This window comes from Coturnix japonica, chromosome 11 (assembly GCF_001577835.2).
Source record: "Coturnix japonica isolate 7356 chromosome 11, Coturnix japonica 2.1, whole genome shotgun sequence".
In the NCBI taxonomy this organism is placed as follows: domain Eukaryota; kingdom Metazoa; phylum Chordata; class Aves; order Galliformes; family Phasianidae; genus Coturnix; species Coturnix japonica.
Genome location: NC_029526.1, coordinates 13,352,999 through 13,379,650, shown reverse-complemented (window position 1 = coordinate 13,379,650; position 26,652 = coordinate 13,352,999). Strand labels below are relative to the sequence as shown.

Here is a 26,652-nt window from a genome sequence, read left to right as displayed (position 1 = left end):
TCTGAACAGAGGTGTTGCAAGCTGCTTAGATACTGAAGGGATTAAAACGTCACTGGATGATAGTTTTACAATGTATTGTTGTTTTTGTGATAAAGAATAAAATATTCAGTGCGAAACTATTTCTGGATAGTTCTAAGAATCTTAATTCCTTTTCTGTCCAGTTGCTTCCTCTGGGCTGTGCTTTGTACATTCCTGGGATTATCAGGTTAAGGTGTAATGGATTAAAGGTGGTGAGGCTGTGGAAGGGAAAGCTGTTGTTAAGGAGCATCAGTTATCACTCGGTTCTTCTGAATCCATCAGGAGAAGGTTTGAAAGCCTTGATGCCTGTCAGGAAAGCATTACTGGTTGTGATGAATTGCATTGCTTCTTAAATACGACCTTCAGCAACACAGGGATTCTGCTGAAGTTAATGGTTTCATCTTGTTCAACAGGAAGGAATAGACATCATGTGGCTGCCAGAGACACGTGCTACAATAGAACTTAACAATAGTATATTTCTTGGCGGAGATTTGAAGCTGGGATGTGTTGCTGTGAGTTCCCCAGAATACCTTCAGTGTTAGGCTGTCATTTCTCTTACTGTTATCATGGTCATGTCCTTATTCTACCAAACTTTCCTCCCAGAAAGCCTGGATCCTTCCTGCCTTGCCTTCTTACATCTCCAAGTTTGCAACACTCTTGCAGTGTGTTCATGAGGCTGTCAATGATGTTCTGTGCAGTGTTTTGCTGCTGTCCTATCCTGGCTCAAGAGGTGAGTTGAGCTGGTTTAAGGGAGGATTGGCAGCTTTTATGGAGTTCCTTTTAACTTACAGGAAAATGAGTTTAAATGGATCCATTTGTTACTACTCAGTGCAGTTAAAAAGAACATTAGAGAAATTTCATCAGCGTTAGTTTACTACATTATTAATAAAGTTATCATTAAAATCTCAGCAGTTGCTCTGCAAAGCTATTTGAACTATCACAGTTATCTTTTATACTTAGCATGGGAATAACTGCAGCATCTCAAACCACACTGTGGTTCCCACACGCTCGAAAGCTGGTGTAAATCTGCCTTGTCCTTCTCTAGTCTGTAACATCTGGGTATTTAACAGCTGTGGTGTGTATTCATGTACTGTTTTTAGGTAATCTTGTAAATCATGGAAAATGGTAATAAAAAGTAAGTCTGGTAACTAAAAGGTGCTTCACTTTTCTGCCACGCTGTCATGAGAACTTCCTTGATTCCTATTTTGTTATAAGGGTTTTCTTCAGAGTCACCAGTTCTAGAAGTAAGTGGGCACGATTCATTTACACGATAATGCAGAAAACAAAGTTTTTTTCATCATCTCTTTCCTAAAAACTTGAATGATTTTTTGCAGCCTTCTCATGCAACTTTTTAGTTATACAAATGTTTACTGCAAACTAAATGTGAATGGAATGATGCGTAGTATTGTGAATTCAAACTTTGTTTCTAACAGAGTTCCTGAACAGCCTAAACTGATTTGTTCTATGCTTCTATAGAGGTCATTTCCAACCTTGCTGATTCTATGATCCTAAGATCATCCAGTCCAACCTTCCACCTATCACCAACTCTTCCCACTAAACCATGTCTCTCGGTACAAGATGAACATGGGTTTGGAAATGAGTCCTGGCCTTGGCTTTCTAGGTAGAAGACAGCCAAGGAGATGAACTGCTCTGCTAATAGTGGTGAGGCACTGCGTCTCCTCTGCCCCTGCAGTCATCCATGTGTATTCAAAAACAACGCCCCAAAACTGATTACAAGAAAAACCCCACATATGCTTCATCACTGCCCTTTGTACCGCCCATACAGGTATATTAGGAGAGATGCATTCAGGAGTCTGAGTCAACCATATTCTGTGGCATTTTTGACATAAAAGCTACTTTGTGAGCATATAGTGGTTTCTTGGGCTATTATCGTGGTTAGGTTCTGTCGTTTATTTTCCTTTTGGAATGCATTTACATTCTTGAAATGTTCAAACTGAGCGGTACCTCTGAGGACTTTGTAAAGAAAGAACTGTGAAAAGGACTCTGACCTTGCTGCTGATTACCAAAAGATCCCCCTGTTCATTACCTTGGTAATAATTTATTAGTAGGGCTTTGTTCCTGTTTTGACATGGGTGAGTTTAGTCAGCCCGATCTGCAAGTTCCCAGCCAATATCAGAATCCAGCTTTTATAACCAGCATTTCTGCTTGTGAACATTCATGTTCCTTTTGCTAACGGACTGAAAGATATGTCCAGGAAAGGATCTAGCAACCAGCACATGACTCATTTTATAGAAATATCACATCTCTGTCTAAGCTGACACCACTCAGAACACACTTATGGTGATGCTTCCTGAAGATAGATGTGTTAAGCTTCTGCAAGTGCCTGTTTGCAGGGGGGATTTCTGAGCTATTTAGGAATATCTTTAAAATTAACTTATATTCCCAAGAATTTCATCCCTTAGTCGTCCTTTCAGAAATCTGGGTTGTGGAAATTTGTCCTGGCAAAGTCCATGTAAGTTCACCATGTCAGCGATGGGAGGTGGATAGCAAATAGTAGTTAGTGAGGATATGGCTGTTGTTTGTTAACATCCTGGTGCTGCTGGAGGTCAGTGCCTCAGACATGAGGCTACATAGCCGAGGGAAACCACAAAGCTTAAAACTTAAGTTACTCTCATTGATTGTTATCTTTCTTTGATCTTTCTCTAATCTGTGCTAACAAGGTCATCTCAGACCTCAGGGGTGTGGGTTAGGTTTAAAAGAAACTGTTCTAGAATGACCTAAATATACTGTTGATACAGATTTTCTGATTAAAATCTTACGTTTCTTCAGCAATTGAAACTTACCAAGTAGCACTGAGGTATGAGAAACCTCATCCTTTTAAATTAACCTCTTCATTTAAAAGCTAAGAGCTGTTCTGCTATTTCTCAGATGGTTGCATCTTTCCTCTCTATTGTATAGAAAAGGACTGGATCTCAGTGCATCCTGCGGCTGAAGAAAGTGTGTTCATTCATTAAGGCAATTCAGAACAATCTCACTGGCCTTGTGAGCTCATGTCAGGCCAACAAACTGCTTAGTGTCAATCAGGATGAAGGATGCTTCATTTTTCCACCATTCAGCCTTCCAGGAAACATCCTGACCTTCTCAGAAAGACCGGGGAAAAATGTTCCCTGGAATACTGGCAGGCTCTGAGGCAGCTTAAAATGAAGTCCCTGTGCAGCATGGGGAATGTGCATAGACTCGTGTTCAGAGAGCTGACCAGATGGAGGCCTTGCTTAGATTTCTGTTCTTTTAAGGAAGGTATTTTGTCATGTGTGACTTTTCAAGAAAGAAAAACACAGTTGTTGATTTCTTTTTGAAATGTCCTTTTCCCTTCTCTCTCTCTTTATTTTGGTTTTGAAATTGGCTCTGCTCTCATATTTGGAGAAAAAGGTACAGGCCAAAAAAAAAAGATCAAACTGAACCCAAACCCTCTGTTTCACAGTATGATTAAAGAGCTGCATTTCCCCAAGCAGCCGTGTCGCAAGATGCCAAGTGCAGGAGGCGTTAATCATCTGTGCCTTATCTCTATGAGAAGCCATCTTCAAAGCAGAAAGGAGGAGAGCTCTACCCTCTGGAGATAAATGGCATATCGTAAATAGTGCGAGGCACTCAGATACTGTGATTATGAGCTCTATAGAAATACCTATAAATAATATCAGGAGGTGCCCAGATACTAGAGCTTACATATGAAAATAAATAAACCACATAAAAATCTGACAAGATTCAAGCTTCTCTCCTGTATAAGGACTCTTCGCTTTCTTTTTCTCCTTGCAGTCTGGCAGCAGGATCTGTGGTGCAGGGACTCAGTCCCCGTCCTCACCTTGCAGACCCTTGACAAAAAGCAAGTTGCAATGTAAGATACCATGAAAGCATCAGTTGAGGGTTGAAAACTCTTACAGGCACACTTAGCTGTGATTCCTTTCCAAACATTGAATGTAAAAAGAAAAAAAAGTTCTGCAAGCAGCTTCTAGGGTCTGAAGTTTGGGGTTTGTACGTGTGGAACATGGAGGTACAGGTTCTGACACAGCAAGCAATAGGCACACTGCTGCCTTAGCTGAAGCCTCACAAAGCTGCTTGCAGCAATACTACATGAGCTTTGGGGTCTTCCCACTTGGCTGCTGGAGGGCTCTGTTGTTCATTCAGCATGATCGATAACTAAAGAAAAATAAAAGTTGCATTGATTGGAATTACTGCTTTTTGCATTGGAATGGTTGGTTTTTTTCCTAAGTAGTTTTTAAGCTGCCTTAGTTTTATTTTCTCATCAAATGTTTGCTATTAATACCACTCCTCTCTTGACATCACTTACATGATAAGCAGGTTCAGAAACTCTGAACTACCCACTGTGTGTTGACAAGATTGTGGAGTTGTTGGCAGTGTTAATGAGCCTCACCAGCAGTGACATTCCTTGCAGTGTGGATAATTGCGAAAGCATAAAACACTGCGGCAAAATGAAGAGGATCACTTCTAAATGTGAAGTAATATTTGGGCAGAGCTGGTTGGTTTCGCCTGGTGAGGATGGTACGTTCAGATTGGAGCACACACAGCTCCTGTCCCACACATTCCATCCTGTGCACAAAAACCAAAGCTTTGCATTAAGTCGCCATGGGCTTTTTTCAGGTCTTAGCAAGTGCTTTTATTTGTCTCTTGTGCTCATCTACTGTTTCATTTAAAGAAAATTAATATTTAAGCAGCATTTTTAAAAGGGGAGGAAAGCTCACTTTCTCTTATATGCTCAATTTTCTTTTATGTCATTGCTCATAAATGAAGAACTAATGAAGTTGCCTGTGTACCAATTGGTTTTACTAATGGTCTTGATTTGGTACAGTGCTGTACAGAAGGGAGCAGGATTTCCCTCAGGTAATGCTTTGGAGCATGCTGAGAACACCTGTATTCTCTACAGTACACATAGCTAAAATAAAACTGCTGAGCTTTGAACCTGGAAGAGTAAAAACAGAGGTGATGAGTTCCCTAGAAAGGTTCTGAGGAGAAAAAGGGTTATTATTAAATTTTTTCTTTTGATTGGAAATAAATGAGGCATCAGCCCTAAGGTGTGTGTTGGGGTTTTGTGTTGTGACACACTGCAGGGCTGTGCGTATCCCTGCTTGTTTTGCCAGCTTTTCTTAAGGAGAGAAAATCTCAGCTTGTGCTTTGGTTTAAGCAACTGCAAGTCTGTGAGGAGCAAAGTGTGCTGAATTGTTGTTGATGGGTGCTCAGCCTCAGATCCAGAAGCTTCAGCAGTTTCGGAATCTCATTTAGTCGCATGTGCTTGAACACACAGCAACACCTATTTCATTACTTGGTACAGAGAAGAAGCATTAAGAAGACCAGAGAACCAGGAAACTCCAGAGAAGTTTCCAGTTATTTTTCTCTTAAAGATTCCTTTCATCGAGTAAGGTCAGTGGATGCAGCTGTGTTTGAAGAGTGAGCACTGCAGCTCTGATGATATCAAGGTGTGATTTAATTGCGGGAGAGTTCAGGTTCGGAGCAGACATGCTTGGATTTCATGAGGAGGTATTTCTTCTGGAAGCAGTTGTAAGAAATTGTGGGCAGATACATGTATGTAATTCTGTGACTTTAAAGAAGAAAGTGCAGTTCCTGTGCTTTAGTAGCATCTTTTTGTATTAATAGGAATTTGATCTTTATAATCAGGATTTTAGGAGTATATTCACTACATATAACAGAATATTTTCCCAGTCTTGCTGATCTGTCTTTCTAGAGCTGCTTTATTTGCTCTGACTGGCAGTTGTCATGATATGTACTACAGAACACAGCTCACTGACTCAAAATACAACAACTCTGTGATCCTGCATCTCACTTCAAATACTTCTTACAGGAGATGGCTCGCAGTTGTGGCATTGCTCACACACAACCTATGCATCTTCTATCACCCCATAGTTGGATGAGTGCCTTTTGCTTTCCCTCTTTCAGCCTTGGGGCCTTCACCGTGTGAGTGGAAATTTACCTGCTCAGATCTTCTCAGAAGTAATAAAAATTCATGGGAATTTGGGCCAAGTCCTTGAGTTAAATAATATTTTGGTATGCAGTTATTTTGGTAAAGTTCACTCAGAGCTCATTCACTGTTTCAAGCAGCCAGTATGTGGTTTTTTTGTGGAAGAGAAATAACATGTGAGAAAACACTCAGTCATTGAAGTGTTGAATGTTCTTTTCCTATAAGCTATGTCATAAATCAAGGATGCTTTCAAAACTATAGCTTGATTGAATATAGATAAATTGATTGATTATACTTCTTTTAATTATGTGTATAAACATCACTGACTTCATTAGCTAGTAGTCTAGTGGGTATTTATTGTGTCCAAATACCTACTTGGAGTAGTTTCTAGTTTCAGAGCTGTCATTACATGTTTAATGGGGGCTGTCAGACCCTTGCCCACGCACTGCCATGGAGCCTCGCTATCTGGGCAGTGATTGTCAGCTGAGCCCGGGGTTCTGTGTAACACAGCCCTGAATGCTGTTGGGAAACAAGGATTCCCAGTGGGGCCAGCTCTTCAGAGCTGCAGCTGTGCACAAAGCCTGATAATTACCAACACAGTGTGATATCTTTGCTATCGTTTGCAAGTACAGTTCCTGCAGGTGACATTTGCATGCAGTACTGGGGTGTGTGTGTGTGTACTGGAGAGCTTCGTGCTTCAGGTTTATGCAGATGTGGTCTCATCCTGGGAAGCTTAAACACCGAGTAATTTGTACACTAGGATGTGCTTTTCTGTGGTTGTGTCTGTCTTGATTTGCGTTGTTACCAAATGAGCTTATCAGTTCCTGAGTTTCTTTAATGACACAGAAAGAAACTTCCTATGTGTTTTTTTATTTTTATTTTTAATTTTAATTTTTATTTTCCCTTGAATTGATGAGAAATGTTGATGTTTGGACACGCTGTTTTTCTGCTGTGACCATCAGTTAATAACAATTCTTAAGTGAGACGATTGCTCCTTTTTTGCCAGAGAACTGGAAGCCCATATTCACATTATTGGGGATCGTTTCCATATTGGTATCTAAGAGCAAGTGAACTTGTAAGAAAAAGAGAAGAAAAAGAGAAGTGGAAGTTATTAATCTGTGATTTAAGATGTGTCACCAGCTGGGTCGGACTGTTGAATCATTTGATAGATCCAAACCAAAGCGTGAAGCTGTGAAAGTGTTTGAAAGACCAAAAAAAGCCCCACCAAAACTTGAAAGATTTTCAGAGGCTTCCACACATTGAATAAGTCAGTCATCACTTCTATTTCCAGGACGGCTCATGGAAAACATCTGAGAACGTGGTCTCTCTTCTAATTAAATTCTCATCTTTGCCCAAGTGGTTGAAAGGGCAACTGTCTTAAACCTTTGAACTTTATTTGTAATACAAAGCTTCAATTAGATAAAAGGCAATAATTAGCAAATTTTTTATCTTTGGGCATAATTAAATCTTTAAGGAAGGACATCTTAATCAATGAATTGTAATGACAAGTTCATAAATTAATTAATTCTTCCAATGAATGTCTGGCAGAAATCAATGGGTGTTAAAAGAGATTTGGGAGGAGGGGACATGGCTGTAGAAACACTGTAGCTCAATTACATTTGGTTTAAAGAATCTCATCTATTAAGTATTAGCTTTTTCAAAAGATGATCTATTATTTAAAGGGAGATCATTAAAATATTAACCTCTAATATTGTAGAGCCTTTTTATTGAACTTCCATCTTTATATGTGTATGTATTTCCCCGCTGTTTATGGTGGGCTCTTTGTATATGTTCTCTTCTAAAATTGAGTTAGTTTGATGCGGAGTCCTGGTGCTGAGTCTCATTACTTAAACCAGGTGTGTAAGCAGACTTGCTGTGTGCAGCCTCACACACCTCTCTGGTAAAAACTGGCACAATTAAGCTCAACGTGCATCAGTATTCTTGCTTGAGAGCTCCAAAGTACAGAACCATTAACATGAAGGTTCTCTTTTAGTATAAAATGGTAAAGAAAAACAAAATGAAGTTTCAGTGGGGTTACCAAGGACTTTGGGCTGCTGGTGGCTGAAAGCTGACTGTGAGCCAGCAGTGTGCCCTGGCAGCCCAGAAAGTTGCCTCTGTCCTGCAGGCCCCTTTCCACAACAGACAGCAAGAAGCTGGATGTGGATGTGGGGAGAGAAAATGCTCCCATCTCCCTTCTAGCCTGGGGTAATGACAAGCTGTTGTTAAAACAGTTTTACACTGCCTGCCAGGATTAATGAAATAATCACAGTTTCCTATAATGTATTAATAAGCTGCATTACAAACTTATTTCCTTTTTGAGCAGTGAAGATACGCAGCTTCGAGAAGGATCTGTTCTTTTTGTTGTGTGGGGCACCGACCATCAGATAAAATGGAAATGTTAGCGATTTCCGACTTGAAACTCGTTAAAGTGCACAACAGATGGAAAGTTCTGTTTTGGTTATGAGTGTCCAGATCTGTCAGCGATTAGAAGAAGGGCAGCATATGCTGGTAGCTGGTCCTGATAACTATCTTCAGAGCAGCAAGACAGGCTTCCCGTCGCAGAGCCCAGCAGCCTGTGCTGACAGGGACTATCTGCTGCTCCTCACACCTTGTACAGATCAGTTGCCATCCATTATAGCTCAGAGCATCTTTGGACAGATCTGTTCACAACCTGGATGTTCGCTGTTCTTCGGAAGGGTGATAGGAATCTAAACCTCTTGCCTCTTCAGATATATTCTCCCTTCAAAGCTGTCATCCAGGTTGTCAAAACTTATCCTTAACAAGTTTCAGCTTTAAAGATCTTCTTATCAACACCACGGCATCCCTGTCCTTCCCATTACAGCTTGTCAATGAGATTATTTGAGTATTTAGTTTGAAGCAGCCCAGGAATCTTTTGCTAAATTCCTTCAAAAGAATTTAAATAGTCCTAATGACCATATTACCTTACAGGCTTTTAAATGCTTCACCAGCTGCTTGAGTCAATGTGTTATAAATTGTAAGCCTTTCCGCAGCAATCTCAGCATTTGTTTGGGAGTTAAATATTAACAGATTTTCCCCCTCTCTCAGCCAGTAGGCTCCTGCACCTGCCCAATTCCCTGCAGGGTTTGTTAGAAGCAAACGCTGCTTTCTTCTCAGATGATTGGTTTTGTTCTTTGGCTGTACTTTGCATGAGGGCGGTTTGAAGAGAACTTGGGCTGATGCGTGGAGCTGTGGCAAACACCATTTCTTTGTGCTACGTCTCTAGGTTGGTGAAGGAACTCCCAGCTGCATCAATATACGGTGGCTGAGCAGTGGGTTTGACACAATGTGGTGCAATGAATTCATTGGGGTACCCTTTGCAAGGCTGTGTCCTACGTTACTGCTTGTAATTTTCTTCATTCTATAAATCAGATCATTCAGAAAGAAAGAGAAGAAGCAGAGAAAAAGTATAAGGAGCAAGGTGGTAATACGTATCAGCTGAATATTAGAAACAGTGTGGTTAGGCCGCATTAATGTGATGGGCAAACTTTAGGTATTTGTCTCTCAGAGGCAAAAGGGGACTGGTTCCCACACATATTTCAAAATGAGTCTTAAGTGTATTTTTATCGCTTACAATGATTTCCATCAGAGAATAATAAAGAGATTTGATGCCTAGGGTACTTACTTACTGTCCTATGATGCGTATTGTAATAGCTATTTTAAGCGCAAGAAATACCCTAATAAGAAGCAGTTTGATAGTGTGCTGATCTGGTTGATTCTTATCAGAGCATCCTCTGTAAAATAATAATTGGAATATATGACAATAGAGACATTTGATAATCTTGGTCAGAGTTGGGCAGATCACTTCAGAAAGAGTTTTGGTTTGGGTGTTTGGTGTTTTTTAGTCAAAATGCACACAACCTTTGCTAAATATTTTAGTTAATAAATTGAAATAATATGGAGTGAATCAAGTCTGTCCTTTTTATGGCATTTTATTTAAGTGGCAATAGAGCTCATTCATTTAAGTAGGTATTTAAGTTACTAACAAACAGTTGAGCTTACTAGTCACTTCCTTTTCCCACACCTCCTGCCTTCTCTAACCTCTTTCCACAGTGCCCTGGTCTAAGCGCTGCTTTGCTTGTGTTGTGCCATGGCGCAGCCACCCCACAGCCAGGTTTCTTGTTTCTGGCAATGCAGATGTGGCTACAGGCTTTAGCAGGGAAGAAACTGCAAAGTACACGGCTCATTCCTTCCCCCTCAGCATGTGCTATTCTGTCCTTAATCCAGAGTTCTCGATGTTTCTTTCCTCTGTGTTCCTCTCCTGTCTTTTTCTCCTGAGTTCCTGGATGCACAGCCTTATCTGACCATTGACTTTCTTTTGGTCCTGAAGTCTCCTTTCACTCTTTAATTCTCACTCCATAATAAGTTCAAGGCACTCTTGTTCCTTTAGATTTGCTTTTATTTTTTTATTATTTTTACTTGTTTTAATCTTAGACCAAGGATCTTTAGCCGTGCAGTCGGAGCTCAGGCACAGCTGAGCACGGAGTTTAAGTGTAAGCAATACAGTCACAGCACCAGCAGCATCATCTCCGATGAATGTCAGGGAGTTACTTTTCTGCCAAGTCTTAACTGAGGACTCAGTTTTCATTTGTGAGCACGAGGCTCTGGGGCTTCTCAGGGTCGTTCTGCGCTTTCATTTTCATTTGCCTGGGATGGGAAATGAGCACTGCTTGGAAAGGGTGGCACATTTAACATCCCTCCCCCTGTTACACTGGTGCCAATGCATGGGAGTCAGCTTAAATATATTCTCCTCCTAATTACTGATGGACTGGTGCTAAATGTTTATTTTGGCTTAAAGGGACACTGCTGATGGTAATCGCAAGATGATTTTGTTTCAGATTTTCCATTCAGTGCATAGTTTTCTGGCTGACTTACTTGGCTCTGAGTTTCAACAGCTCTATGTATACACACACAATTATCTAGTGGTCTATAGAAGTAACAACATTGCCTATACTCATTTGTAACGTGCATTTACAAATGAGTGTGTAACTTAAGCAGTTCCTTGCAGCTGTGAGCAAAAATGCTCTGAGCTAGAAAGAAGATTGAAAAGCTGTAAAAACAATGTATGCACTTCTGGTTGTTTATTGGTTTGCTTGCTCGTTTGTTTTTTTTTTATTATTATTAAGGCTACTTTCTGGCTTTAAGTACTCTCTCTGCTTTTGTCTCTTTGTGCAGTGATGCTAGGCACTAGCATCTAGAAGGCATGAATACAGTGGGTTGAGTTCCTTGTTATGGGATTATAAAATGACAGTAGGTTTTTCTTGTAGAAAAGAGCTGGTTATCAGCGGGATGTGCAGTGTGCTGCCATGGCCCTCTGCGTTACTACTCCACCTCCTGGCCTCACCACAAAGTAGGATCTTAGGCCTGGTACATCACTCTTAAAGGCAGAAGAGAAGCGGCCCTGTTAAAATTCTCTGATAGTGAGAAGTTGTGATTCTTGCGTTGAGTTTGTCTTTATCTCAGAGCCTTTAGAACTGGGACATGTAGGTTAGGTGGCAGTGGTGCCCTTCTGAGACTGGCAGGGTGGCTGTTCAATGAATGACTGATATCAAGAACTGTTTTTGTCCATTTTCTCCTTTGATTACATCCAGCTGTTAGCTGTGTCCTTGGTCATCTAGCAGTCTTTCTGATTTGTTTCTGGTAGGAAAAAAAAAACCAACATGTGGGAGGGGAAGCTGATTTGACAAGTGGAAAAAGTCTGTCTTGTCTTTTCTTTCACAAAGAACATATCCATTCTCACTCCTGAGACAGATAGCAATGCAGAGATGCCTTCCCAATTATCCTCTTCTGTGTAAGTGATGCTATGGCTACCACATGGCAGATCTATAATTGTGAGGTGATGATTGTGTGATGCCAACTGGGAGGCAAAAAAGAGGTTAGGCAATACTGAATCTGAGGGGTGTGGTACAGAGATGCAATCTTCATGTTACCTTGTAGCTGAGGAAGCAAGACAGTGTCTCTTCCAGGGAGCTGGCTTCATGAAGAAATCCTGCTGCTCACTTTCCAAGTAACACAGATAACAAAATAAGGATTGGGACAGGCTGCTGGGTTATACTAAAAGGTGAACCCGCAACAACTTAGATGTAAGTGGTGATGCTGTGATGGGAGGACAGGGAGCTCACATCGTTGGCGCTTGGGTCAGCTGAGCCATCCTGCATTGGAAGTAGATTTTGCAGGTCAATGTTCATGAAACTCAATGGCTCTAAGCTATTGTATTGTTACAATCAGAGTTTATAATCAGTGGGAGCTGCTGGAATACCCGTAATTTCAGAACCTATAAACCTGCATCTCTGACTTTGTGGCCTCAAGCCAGATGTAGATGCAATTACTGAAGCAGGTCCAGCAATTTGTATCTCAGGTATGAAATATGGGAGCAAAGTTTGGATAGGGGATCATTAGTGTAAAATTTACACTTGAAGTTGCTGTATATCCAAGTCTAAATTTTGGAATTTGGCTCAAATATACTGTAACTCTATCAATAATATATAAACACTTAGGATATGATCTGGTGATACAGCTGTAGTACTGTAAGCTAAAATCCTGATAATGGGACTTCTGCCATTGGCTTCAGTGGAGCCAGAAAGTATTTCCTCACCATTCCACATGATAATTAGGGCTGGCTACGAAGTCACTGCTCTGTCTGTGTTAAACCTGGGGGCCTAGAAGAAAGCCAGTTGTGTGTTTGTGGCTCTTATTACTCTGGAGTGTACGTACCCCAGGTGCCAGCACAGAGAGGGCTCAGCCCAAAGGATCAGGCAGTAGGCAGCTTTTCCTTAACCCTTGTCTGGATTTGCAGGCAGGAGTGAGGAGAGAAGGGAAGGGGGCAGGAGCTTGGGGAAGGCTGAGCTGCAGGTGGGTTGCAGCCAGGCTGACCTGTCTGGAAGCGTGTCCAGACCTTTTGGGGTCAGGCAAGCTGCTGGAGAGACTGTGTTTTGGGTTTATAATTGGTCCCAGGAGAGTGGCAGTGCCTTTGATGTTGTCCTTTACTATCAGCACTGTGTGCTGGTAGTGGCTGAACGACTTGCCTGAGTGCGTGTAAGAAGCTGGTGGTGCTGCAAGAACAGCTTGAACTTGGATGGGCTGTGATTTAGGCAGCATCCTGAGCTCTGCACCCCACTTCTTCCCTGCACTTTCTTTCAGGGTATGTTCATTTAACTCCTGCAGTTCAATGAAGCAGGATTTGCACTAAGCTGAGCTGCTTTTCATATTTGTTGTCACTTTTTGAAAGCATTAAGAATGTGGCTTTTTTTTTTTTTTTTTTCTCTCAGAAAAGTAGCTAGAGATGTAAAAATCAACGCTGGAAACAGTTAATAGGCTTCAGGGCAATCAGGGGGTTTTGGCTCCTACTGCAAAATATTAACAGCTGTAATTTGACCTCTTAGCCAATTAATTTTGGCCAGTGTAAAATTCCATACACTAAATCTGTTTACGATACTTCACTATTCTAGGCATCTGACACTGTGCCAAGACCTTAATATGTCTCTGTGAGCAGAGGTCAAGTCATGGCCTTAAAATGAAGACTTGAAATATAAGCTGTGCGTGGGTGGGTAGCCCGGTGTCCCTAAGGGGCTTTTGAGTTCCTTTTCTATTGCTGTATGATCCGAAACTCTGGTCACTGCTCTCTGTATTACCTTCTTGTATTTCTTAATAAAAATAAATCCATTTTGCAGTTCAGAAATGACCTCTCTTTTTCGCAGCTTATCCAGACTGTTGTCTGGACATTGCCAGCGCCTGGTGCTCGTGTGACTGGGCAGGAAAGCTCTGAACTGCACCCGGTTCTGTTACAGCTGTCTGACTCCTGGATGGTGAGCTGCACTGCTGCTTTATTATATATCATAATGAAAGAAGCAGCTTTGAGATACTCTGTGCTTCTCGTGTACATGTTGGCACGTTCTGAACAGCTTTTTTTTGTGTGTGTGTGGATTGAAACACTCTGTACAGTGAGTTAAAGATGTGCCAAGTAGCCTGAAAATAGCAAAAGAATGAAGTATCTGTTGTTCCACAGGCATAGATGTGTTAGTAATCATGTGCCTGAGCCCTTGAGAAACTTCAGCAGAAGGAAACAAAGCCTAATGAAATGATATATGAATCAGTGTCCAACATGTTTAAATCTCCAGATAACAACATCAAAATGCTTTCTTTTTACTGTTCTCTGGATCGTCTTCTCAAGCACTTGGATATGTAACGTGCTGAAAGGAAGGGCAGTCCAGTTGGAGCCTCTCATTGCAGAATATGGATTAGGATTAACTGGGGCACAGAGGCAGCAGCTGCTGATCACCTCCTGCCCATGGTGAGTGTGTCCAGACCCAGGGCAGGGCAGGAGGTGCAGCCTGAGCCCTATGGTGCTGTCACTGCCACTCCTGCCCATCTGGGTCCCTCACATTTCTGTCTGTCTGCGGTTGTAGAAGGCTGTTGAAAAGCAGGACTTTGAAGGCTTGTAACTGAGGAATGCCAATAATAGAGCATCCCAACTAGTGCTAGGAAGTTGAAAAACTTTTGAGGCCAAATCTTTGATTTACTTAAAGCTGATTTATATTGAATTGAGCTGCTTGCCAGAAGTCCAGCCCTTGGCTGAAAGGGCTTTTTTGGGGAGGAGCAAAGAGCAACGAGACCAAAATTTAAAAAGCCCCAGAACAAATTGCTGTAGTCATTTCCATTTTGCATTTACTTAGCCATTAAAACAAATGGGATTGTCTTTGGCTGTGATATATAGTTTCCAGCTGATGTAAAGGGTGTGAAAATAGTTAATGGCTTAAAGAAAGAAAAAAAGAGTTTATATTATAATAGGAGGTTGTCATTGGAAAGCTGTTCCCCAAGAGAGAAAGAGCACTGAGGATACATGGTGCTCTGATTGGAATATTTGAAGTTTCTTCAGTCCTAGGGAAGAAAATGGGATTTTCAGAAGTTGTTGGGCCAACAGCTATTGTTTTTCCTCTGTAGAAGTGTTTTCCAACAGGCCACCAGATGGTAGTGTTTCCTTTGTAATTAGAGCTGTAACTTCACCGGCACAGCTACTCGTTTGGCATAGGTCACTCAAGGACTGCTCAGTGAGTAGCAGGGGGAGAGATTTGCGAGGCAGGAGTCCTGTTAGTGAGATGAGCTACTAAGGAGTGGGAAACACAGCCGTAACCTTCAGCCAAGTGAAACAGTGAGGAGCTGGGAGCAGCAGGGTCTGGTGTCCCTTGTGGTAGGGATAAGCTGCCTGCCCAGGGTCGTAGATGTATCTCAGGTGTTTAAAGCAATAAGCCTCGAGAGAAGCTGAAAATACTGGATCTTGTGCAAGAAGTTACTGTTCAACTACAGTGCTTTTCACAGGGGTCAGGCACGCTTTTGTTGTTTAAATGGGATGCACGGTGTATCTTCCTGCAGGAGTCAGTTGGCAAGTGGGTAGAGCACTGATGGGGTGGATTTAGGGGGTCGAGGTTGTGTGTTAGTGTTTGGTCTCAGGATGATCTCTCTGCACTGTGTGCCCTGGGTCCTTTCTCAGGTGAGGACAAGGCTGCTGATGCCTGTTGTCAAGTTCTTAGAGTTAATTAAAAAATCAAGGAATGCAGGATTGTATTTCAGCTGCACGGGGCTCTCATCAGTGGCCGTCTCAAATACTTTGAGGGCTGCTCCAAAAGTAATGCCTCATGATTTATTCTGCTGGCCCACAACATCAGAGGTGGATGTTGGTGTTACGGCAGAAGAGGCTGAACTTTCCCACCAATATTCCATTCTGTTTTGTTGCTGTGTGACAGATGGCAGCAGAGGGGCAGGCAGCAAAACGGCATCTGACAAATGGCACATTTGCCATTGGACAAGATGGCAGCAGGAGGGCGTTTTGCCGTACTGTGTTTTTCTATGGAAATGTGTATGAAGCAAGGGGGTGTAATCAAATTCCTCTGTGCAGACAAAAAACTGCATGCATTGGTGTTCATCAACACTTGCTGAACAAGAATGAAAACCAAACAGACAGTGAAAGAAGGACTGCGTGGGCAGCTTTTTTCCTAGAAATACCCCAGCAATAGCAGCTGTGAAACAGTGGGTCACCTCCAAACCTCCAATGGTGCAGATTGTTATGAGCATGACATGCAGGCTCTTGTACATCGCTGGCAAAAATGCAGAGCTAATGGTGGTGACTGTTGAAAAATAGCATCTGAGTATTTTCCCTATGAAATTGCGTTATTGTGCTCTTTGTAGCTCTTGTACTTACCGTGGAAGTAAATAGGAGGCATTAGTTTTGAAACAACTGAAAGATCAGCTTGCCTAAATGGCTTGAAAGGCCCCGTGTTATTCAGCATCAGGATTAGAAAAGCTGTGAAATGTCGTGCTGTGAAGCTGAGTGGTTACAGGGGTGTGCAGGAAAGTGGTTTTGCAGGCAGTCCTGCCTGGGAGCTGCACACCTGGGCTGCTGGGTACAGCTCTGGGCAGAGGCTGATGGAGAAATGCTGCACAACCCTATCGGGAATACTCAGTGGGTTTTAAAATGAAGTAGCCCGGGTCTGTGTGCTTACTGCCTTTGTTTTTGCCTTGTTGGAATATTCTGGCAAACAACGTTAGTTTTGGGAAGCGCACATAAACAAGGAAGAACAAAATCTATCTATCAGTGATATTTCTAATTTACAGTCCCTGGAGAGTTACAGTGGAATACGGCTGTGTGTATGGTGTGATCACTGTGTCAGAAGCAGAGTGGCTGTTATCCCAACCTGTCTCAGCATCTGGGTTTGAAAATTCCAAATGGATATTTTAAAATAAGCTGCTCAACCAGTGAGCATCACATGAAAAGAAGTCTTTGCAAAACTACATTGTATGTGCAATCAGAAGGACTTTGCTTTTTCCTCGTATAATGTCCTGGGTTTCAGATTATTTATCCAAAATTTGAAGGAAAAATAAAAGGTAAGCATCCCTGATTTAAAAAGGTTTTTCCATCAATGTCGGTTCTATGAGAATAATAATAAAAAGATAATAAAAATAATAAATCTGTGGAGAAAAAGCAGTAAAAGCCTTCTATGTAAGTTGTTAGTGTCTCAGATGGGCAATTTCTCTATGTACAATGTGGGTGTCAGTGAATCTTGGTCCCAATGCTCAGCGGAGAGAACCCAAACTACATGAATCTGTGCCTTTTACCTCTGAGTTCCCCGCTCCCCTGACCTGCTCTTTGCCTGCCCAGCAACTGCAACGTTTAGATATTTCTCTGCAGTGTTCTGTAGGTGAATATAGTAAAAAGTCTGTATCACAGCACCAAAGTAGTCTGCTTTAAGTGTAATATATGCTTGCAAAGTCATCTTTCCATCTAGTCCGAGTCTCGACCTTGGGCTGAGTGCTACAGACCTCTGTAAAAACAAACCAACAAGTGTCTGGCAAGGAGAGGTGAAGAAGAGTAGAAAATCTCACAGTGGAAGCGCGCATTGTAGCTGAGCTCTCTGTGGCTCCTCTGTTGTGGTTCAGATATTCTGTGTGATTGCAGCACTCCGTGCATCATTTTTAACCACTGAAAAAAGAAGTTGATTTGTTGGGTGGGTATAAAAAAACTATGCCAAACAGAGAGCTGGTCCTGCTACCAAATGGGAAAAATTGGTTTTGAGTGTCTGCTTTTAATAACATCTTATTAGGAATGTATTTTGGTTGTGTGGAAGGAGTCAGTTTTCAAGCTGCAAAAGGCTCCTGTAGGATTTTGCTGAGATAACTGAAGGCCATTTTTTATTTTTTTTTTAATTGAAACACGCCTCCTGTTCAGTTAATCATTTTGATTTTCTCATGGTGTATGCATGTCATTCCTCACTGTTATAAGCTTTTGCCAGTATCTATTTCGTAGAGTTTCATCAATCACTTGTTGGTTGTGTGTAATAGAGTAAGTTTCAACTGAGTGTTAAAACACTGCAATAGTGCTACAGCGCTGCTTTGGATGGTTTTTGGTTATATTCACTTTAACTTAAATATTAGCTACAAAAATTGGAGACATGTCAGTGCCAAACTTTAAAAATTATTTGTGTAGCTTGAATTGTGTTTAATTGATGTGTATCATTTTCAATTGGGCAAACAAGCCACATGAGTCCTTGGGTGAAGAAAAGATAAAGGCTGGATGTTGATATTTTATTAATTCTACTTAAGTCAACAGGGACACAGTGAGCGCTATTCTGAGGGTTAATATTATAACCCAGTGGTAAGCAATTGCCTAAGTTTACTGAGGAAGGACAGAAAGTGGAGCTTTAGTTGCCAGTATCGACAGAGCAAATTTTGGTCTCACTTTCTCACAGGCTCGTTTCAAATAAGCAAATCATAGCCATTATCCCTCTCAAGTTAAACAAATTACACAAATCCTTTGCAGGACTGAGCTGTAGGGAGGGACCCCAGGAGGAGCTGTGCTCGGGTCAGACAGAAGAATTAATTTATGCCCTTCTCTGTCACAACAAAGTAAACAGCGTTTGAATTTGGTTCTGTCATAAGCTCTTGGGACTGATCAGACGTAGAGCAAGATGGGAGCTGCTTCCAGTCTCTCTCTCTGCCTCCCGTCTTGCTGCTGTCAGAATGATTCTCCTTTTTCTTATTCTTTCCCCTCAATACCGGATGTCCATCACAGGCTTAAATCTCAGAAATACTGATTTTGATCAGTGAAACCACCTTTATTTTCAAATAAGTTCCAGTCGCTGTACTCATTTGATTGGCGCTTTTCCCAAGCAACCTAATGCTGGGTTTGGAGTAATGGGAACACAAACCATTAATAAAAGATTAAAGAAAAGGCAAAACACTAGGATTTAAAATTCCAAACATATCTCTGTAGACTGTCTTTATAAAAGGCAGTTTCTTCGGCGAGCGTTGAAATGCAATTCTTCCTACACATTAAATAATAAAATCAGACATGTGAACTTTCAGATTGCTGTGCTGAGCAAAATGGATGTAGTTCTTTTAAGTCCATAAAAGTAAGGAAAATCAGATTTTAAGAACGAAGATCACACTTGAGCAGAGCTGGAAAACTACAGCATGTTACCAAAACCTCATTAAGCTGTCATACACTTTTTTTCTGCATTTCCTTTCCCAGTCTTCCCGATTGCCAAGACATTGGTGTGTAAATATTCTTTTTGAACTGGATTTCCCCTCCTCCTACGATGCTGTTTGTGACAGCGCTGCGGTTCCCTCAGTGACTGTGTTGTGTGATGTCATAAGCAGCAGAATGACCTCGGTGAGTCTGAAGGATGGAGATGGACAGAATGACCAGGGAAGAAAAATCAGTAAAGTAAGTGGGGAAAAAGGAATCAATTTTAATAGGATGTGACCAAAACACTGGTATGAGAGATTGCTTTTGTTCACCAGTCTGAACATCATGGTTGCATAAAGCTTTGCTTTTCTGGCATGAAAATCATGGTTTTGGAGTGTATGCTGTGTGATATAGGTCTAGGAGAGACCTTTCCTCTACCAACACGAGCAATGTGAGGTGAGCTTAGAATGAAAATTGAACTCTATCCTGGTTTCCAGAAAAGGGAGCATTAAATCAGACACCTTAGCTGGTAAGTGCTTCTCTAATGCTTAACACATGGAAATGTTATTGCATCTTCTAACACTCCAGTGTGAAAAGTAAGCAAGTGCTGGAATCCTTGGTTAAAAATTGGTGAATGTGTGATAATCTAAATAGAAAGTGAACCCTTGTGAAGTGTGTCATCAAATCTTCGGCAGCAATGGGACAAAGATGTAGAAATTCTTCTATAGTCTCATACTTCTTTTTACTGAATCAGATTTGCCTTTCATTGAAACCGCAGTTCTCAAACTTGACCTGTTTAATTGTACAGTCTAACTCCTACCAATATTATACTGTTTTAGTGAAAGGTAAGCCTAGAGTTAGCATGACATATTCATCTCCCTTAAAGATCTTTCATGTGTAGAATTCATACAGATGCTTATGCAACAAATATGTGAGCTGAATGGAGCTGAAATGGCCTCATCTTTCTGTATGTGGATGTCTGCAAATTGAGCATCATGTATGCAAAGCATCCTTTTCTGTAGGGCCTCGAGTCTCTCCCCCTTCTCTTGCATGCCAGGTTTGCACTAACTCTTGATTTATATCACTTTAAGTGAGAGGAGAATCAGGGCCTTTGACTTGTAAGTCTCACTGAAAACACATTTTTATGGCCAGGGTTATAATGGAAATGCTGACAAACTCAGACACTTAACTATAACTGCACAGAGTGTGACGCGATAATAAAGATATGCTTTACTGCCAAACTGTCTTGTGTAGACATTAGTGGAACGATGTTTTTCAGATTCTCTGTTGTAAATATACATAGTTTGGCAAGGAAAAGGTGTTTGCCAGGTCAAAGTCATTGCTCCAAAAAAGAATGCAATAATGCAGTAATGTAAATAGTGAAGCTCCCAGCACCTATAAGTCTTCATCTCTGAAGTTTGAGCCGAAGAATTATTATTTCTAATATTGGTGTATCAAACGTAGCATATCAGCAAGCCATTAATTCAGCATCAACAGTATTGATTTTTAATGCATGTATCTCCTATTGAGATAATTAGTAGGTCTGTCTGTGAAAGGACTGTTGGCACTCATGTCACTGAAGTGTATGGAATTCATATCTGTGGGGAGTTGTTTTATGTGTGGGTCATCACTGTTCAAACACCCATCTCCAGCTTTATCATGGTAAAAAGCTGCTGTTTGTTTCAGTGTGGATCAGAGAAAAGAGCTTTCATCATCCAGTAATGGGTTTGAATTTAGGGCAACGAGGCTGGTTTTATCCCTATGTGTCTTTTGTAGCTACAGTGTCCTCCATTAGAGTTGAAGGAATTACTAATTGTGAGGTTTTATTTCCCTTTTCCTTAGAACTTAAATAATGGTTTCCCTATCTGAAGAGTTAAAAAAAATACATTATTTTGTTAAAGCTACAACGCTACACCCCAACCCTGGGACTCACCGAGTGGAATTTGATATGATGGGCAGAGTTTATTTTTCATCTTTTTTTTCTTCTCCCCCCCCAAATGTCCTTCACAATCTTCTCTAATTTCTCACTTTCTGTTCCTCCCAAGAGCAAAGCAGGGGCTTATTTGCTGTAGTGACACTTCTGAAAATCTGCATGGCAGCATCACTGTTGCCTATGGAATAGTCATCATGTTCAATTTTGTTGATCCTGTATTTGTTTGCTAGAAAGCAAATCCATCTATTTATCTTCAAAGTCTCTTTTCCCAGGTTTCTGTTGCTTAAAGAGCTGGAGCAGAGTCCTTGTCTGCAAAAGCTTACAACATTAGTGTTTAGCTCTGCTGTTCTAATGATCAGGGTGATGTTTTGAAAGCATTCTGTCTTGTCAGCCCTGTTGTTTTTGCAGTCTGTGTTGATTTGGATGTCAGCTATGTTTCCAATAAACTTCTGAACCCAGAATACTTTCTAGTGGGGAAGAAAAAGGAAGGTTTTCTTTTTCACCACGCTATGAAAATTAAAGACCGAGGACTTTCAAAAATAGGAGCCTGCAGTTAAAATCCTCAGCCTGTGTTTAGGTTTTGAAAGCAGTGCCCTCATCTTCAAACAGACTGTGCATCCAGGAGCTGCTGTTTGGAGTCGGTGATTGTACCTGGCAGAGTTCAGCGCTCTGTGACCATTTGCTTAGATACTTCACTTGAGCAATATCAGATTTAGTTATTTGTAGCTACTCGGTGTTGCGTGGGGTTTTAATTTAGTTGCATGATACAACAGCAGTCTGTAACCAATGCCATGAACCCAATGAGGAGATGGCAGCATTCAGTTGATTGCCATTGCTGGTTTGGTGCTTGCTGGCATAGAGCCCGGGCATCCCCAGTCACTGGGAAGGATCACAAGCATTGTAGCCAACTCCAGCAGCCTTTTGTATTCTTTATAGTTCAGTTTGATTGTTCACTTTTTATACATACATAGATACTCTTACCTGCGCCAATCCGGCTGGCTCAGGAAGATAACCCTCCCTACTGATTATTCTAAGGAGAGCTGAGGAAGCTGGAAGCAGAAAAGTAAATTCCTGGGCTTAAGTTTCACTGAATCATTGTACTTCACTCTGTGGAGCTTCATTTCTGAAAACAGTTTTGGCATAGAAATATAGAAGTTAAATTTCTCTGGCTGCGCTTTCAAGCAGAAGCAAAGCAAGTAATCTTTACAAATAGCAGTTGGAACAAATTTCACTTTCAAGCTAATGGAACAAGAGGAAAAGGAAAGACGCTTATCATGGTTCTGAGTGAAGATTACATTCTTTTTTATCAGTAAAATTAAGGTATTGGCTAATTAAACTTCTATGACAGAGCCATGCACTGCTGTGGGCCAGGGCCTGAGGGGTACCAGGGGCTGCAGAAGGCAGATGTGCAGAGCATCCCCAAGATCTAGGTCCTATGCCCTGTTGGTGCAGTGCTGCCTTAGAATAGAAGTGTAAAATAAGTGGTGTGCAGCACAATGAGCATCCTCTGGCTCTTTCCATACCCTTTGTCTTTCTTTCAGAGGCTGCAAACCAAACATTGCTATTTTTAGTGAGGAGGTCACACGTGTCCTCAGTGCTCTCTGGCAAGCCCACACTGCTTGATTTGCCAACAGTTAAGCTGGATTTCCTAGAACTTAGTGGGAATCTAAAGGAGTCACCTAGAAGTCAGTAGCTGAGTTGGTAAAGCAACTGTGAGGTGACTGCTACATCTCTTGCCATAACCAGTAGGCAATGTTCCTACTGCTAATGGGAGCAAGATGGTGAGAAACAAAGAGGAAATTTTATCATATTCTCAAAAGTTTCTTAAGAGTATACCAATTTAATACTTTTTTCCCATTAAAAAATCCCCCCAAAACCCAATGGAATATGCATCCTCCATTTTGAGCATTAATCTTGAGGTCAGGATATGCCTTTTGGGTATTTTCCTCTTAATGAAGTAACTTGCTGCAGAGATGCCATATTATCCTAGCAAACTACATGCTCTCTGGCCAAAGTACTTAAAGTTTTAGCTCCTTCTCGAATATGTTGGTTGGAAACATGCCGTTTTTAGAAGCTAGATATCTTTTATTGGATTTGATGGGAAATATAAATTGGGTTTGGAAAAGGGCTAACCGTTCAAGCCCTCGATTCTCCCTATTAAGATTTTCCTTGCAACTTGGCCTCTTTTAAACTCCCATCTCGTGCATACTCTTTTCTAATCTGATACCTCAGTGTACATATCTAAACATGATCAGTGACAGTTTTAGCTGCGGGGTGAGACTTTCTGTGACAAGGGCAGTGAGCTCTGATTTGAGACCATTCATTGCAAGTGACTTCAGCTGTCTCTTCAAGTGACATCCAGCTACTTGAGGAATGAGAGATGACGAAAGTTCTTTGGACAGAAAACTTTCACTGACAAGAAGGTGACAGGTCCTTGCACAGCTGGTCTCTGATATGCCTTGGAAGAGGCCTACATAGTTACTAATTTAAGTTTAGCGGTGGCTGCAAGCATGGAGCAGACAAGTTCTTGTAGATTTGTAACTCATCTGCAGGAATGACAGGAGTTGGAGCTACACTTACGGTGCTTGCGTTGTTGTATAACATTTCCAATAGCCCATGTTTATTTAAAGAGCTAAGTAAACTGAACTGCAAGCTATTCTCATTCTCATTAATGCTTCTTAATATGTAGCTGAACATGGTGTAGTGTGTTAATTTGTTCATTTATTTAGAGTGGATGCTGACCTTTTTTTAATGGTCTGTCAAGTTATGGTAATGGTATCCTCAGTCTTCAGGCTGTCTATTCCTTCTTTTTTTTTTTTTTTTCTTCCCTGTCCTAATTTTCCCCAGTGTTTCCTATCAGTTTTTCAGCTCTGGTGGTGCTCTGGAGAATGAGAACTCTAATGCGTGGGATGTGGGTGGCTGTTTTCTTAAAGAGATACCTTGTCTTGCTCGGAATTAATGTGTGCAGCTCTGAAATCACCATGCTATGTGCCCACCATGGCTCCTGTTGGCAAAACCTCTGTGGGCAGATCCAATATCCATGTAAGCTACAAGACGGAGGGTGGTGTGGCTGAACATGCACAAGTGAACACCTTGTGCAGTCCTAGAGGTGTGTGCCTGCTGTTGCATGAGAGCTGTGGTTTTGGTGTTTGCCATCATCCAGGTGATATCCTGGGAGTGCTGGTTCCAGCTCTGCTACCAATCACTTTTTGGCCTCTGTCAAATTGTTATAACGTGTCCTGGAAGTTACTGCTGGTGGCTTATGTGCAGAGAACTTGAAATGTTGGCAGTATTTGCAGTGATGAATCCTCACCTGGGAAGGGATTGGCTACCCTTCAAATATCAGGTTGCTCTTGGTATAAAACATGATGGAAGACTGAAAAAAAATGGAGACCATTGATGCCTAGACGTAACCCAAAGAAATAAGGCAACTTATTGCTGGCATCTGAATATTAATGCTGTTCTACCAGATCTGATTTCAGAAGCTCCTCCTTTCCTACCATCTCTCATGGCTGCAATTCCCTCTTCCTACTCTACCGTTACTGTTAGACTTTTAGTGTTCTTGGGCCCTAAGTCTCCACCAGTGATTTCATGTTATCCTTGAACTATCTTGTTTTGCTGCTCCAATTCAGAGCATGGCCATGGAGACAGCCCAACTCTTAGAGCTGTGTGTTGTGCAGAGGTGGAACTCGGTGGTGATTCTGCCAAGGCGTCGGGCTGCAGACTGCCAGAGGAGTGATGATGAAATGCATTTTAATGAGCTACTGGGGCAGGGCAGGCGACATGAGACTAGTTGTTACAAAGGAAATAATCCAGACCATAGCAGCACAAACACTGGGTGGCCTTGAGCTCTTCCAAGGGAAGTGTGACCAGTTACACTGCTTGAAAATTTGCCCTCTTCTGTGCATGGGAGCATGGGTTTCAGCTCTCCTATAACGTCCTTCCTTCTTGCAACTGAAATATTGCCTGGTTTAAAGTGTCGATTGCAGAGCTGTAATCTGTTTCCCAGCAGTTGTGTTCCAGCCTACAGCTGGTATAAGTCAGCAGAGCTCAATGACCTGCACAGGGATTGTACCATTTGCAGCCGCTGAGGATCAACCCTCAGCAAATAACAGCAGTGTGTTATTGCACCAATCTGACCTCGTTTGTTTTGTTTTTCTCATCTCCTTGGCACCTCATTGAACAAATAGTCACCAAAACAACGGAGTAGGAGAGGAGATAATTAAATATTACATAAAGATAATAAGGTGTGAGTAAAATTATTCCTATGGTTTAACATGTACGTGTTTTGTAGTATTTCTTTGCTAGCTGGAAAATATTCACTCTGTGTAATGGCAAATAACAGATTTTCTGGAGATACTCAGAAGGACCAAGTGCATCACTTACAGACACTTGTTGACATATCTATTATTCATGCTGAGCGGGCTGACAGGAGGAATGCTGCCCGAACTTTTGCACGGTGAGCGTGGAAAGTGGAAAGCGCTGCCGCTTGTATGGCAGACCTGTTTTTTTGAAGGAGCCCTGTCTGTTTGGCAGTCTGAGCTGTGATATGACTGAGGGGAAGCACGGTAGGCCTTGACAGTACAACGACAAAACTTGCTTTGATTTCAGCAGGGCTGTAATTTGGCATTGTGTATGACTGAGGTTGCTTTACAGAAACCCGATGCAGACAATGTTGGTTGTTTTTTTGGAAGTTGCTGTCTGTAAAGGAGCGATGCTCGGCTTTCTGACAGCAGTCCTTCGATTTTTAATGACTCATCTGCATGAGCTGATAAAACATTTAATGTTGTGAGGCCCTTTCCAGAAGGGCTGGCTTAACAGTGCTGTGTGAGAGATGTGTACGTGGCCCAGCGCCCGCTGCCCTGCCGTGCTTCATGTTCCTCATAAAAACAGGCGTGTTCTGCACCCACAGCATTCCAGAGCCTCTCCAGGGGATAAAGGCAGATAGAAAGCAAAAGGGAAATACCCTTATAAAATGCTCCTTCCATTTATTGCACTCATTCTCAAGATTGGCTCACTGAGGCCGTGGGCAGGTTGCAGTTGACATAGGTCCAATTCCCGTAGGCTGTAAGGACAGATCTGAGAGTTGGGATCACGAACGGGAGCAGTGTGAGCGTGGTCACTTTGGGCTCTGTGATAACCTCAGACCATACATCTGCAGGGGCCACTCCAAGCCCTGTCAAAGCTCCGGCTTAAGCATAGATCTGTCTGTTTAAGGAAATTAATTTTGTTCAAGAGAGAATTTGAAACAGAATGCAGATATGGTTTTGGAACAAGGCAAGTGAAATTGTTGCTTAAATCATCTCCATATCCTCTGATACGCAGGTGAAGAAGCTGGGCAAATTAGTGAATAAATTGTCCAGACATGTTTGCAGTGTCACTTTCACCTGAGCCCAAGGAATATGAGGCCAAATTTCAGCTGACTATATTGCATTCCTCTCTAGAGCTAGAAATAGGATTTTAGCTGTTAAAAATTGATTAATGAAGGTAATGTTACTTAGACCAGACCCTCAGGCTTGTAATGCTTAAATTTTAGCATAAATGGCCAAAAGAAGCAATTTGTTGGCAGACACAGCTCGGAAAACCGTTTTTTTCTAGTTCAGAAGCAGAAAATATAATGACCTTTCATTGTTTCAGGTCTCTCACTGTCTCTGTTGCCTCCCCAAATGACAGTGCCCAATTTACATTTTTTTTTCCCCACTGAACCTGTGTGGCATCATATTAACATGGCACATGAAGATCCTGAGGTGAAAATAAATCCAGAGCGATAAATAT

At 41.6% G+C, this 26,652-nt stretch overlaps 1 protein-coding gene across 23 annotated transcripts in view; it reads left to right on the top strand.

Annotated features, from left to right (window-relative positions):
* MAF (MAF bZIP transcription factor) overlaps window positions 1–26,652 on the top strand; it is a 698,813-nt gene that overhangs the window by 140,966 nt on the left and 531,195 nt on the right. The window contains exon 1 of one of the 23 annotated variants that reach the window (XR_004308685.1): window positions 19,125–19,202. The exons of the other annotated variants lie outside the window; for them this stretch is intronic. The gene's annotated coding sequence lies outside the window, so the exon portion shown is untranslated. Of the gene's footprint in view, window positions 1–19,124; window positions 19,203–26,652 lie in introns of those variants that run through there. 23 annotated transcript variants of the gene reach the window in all.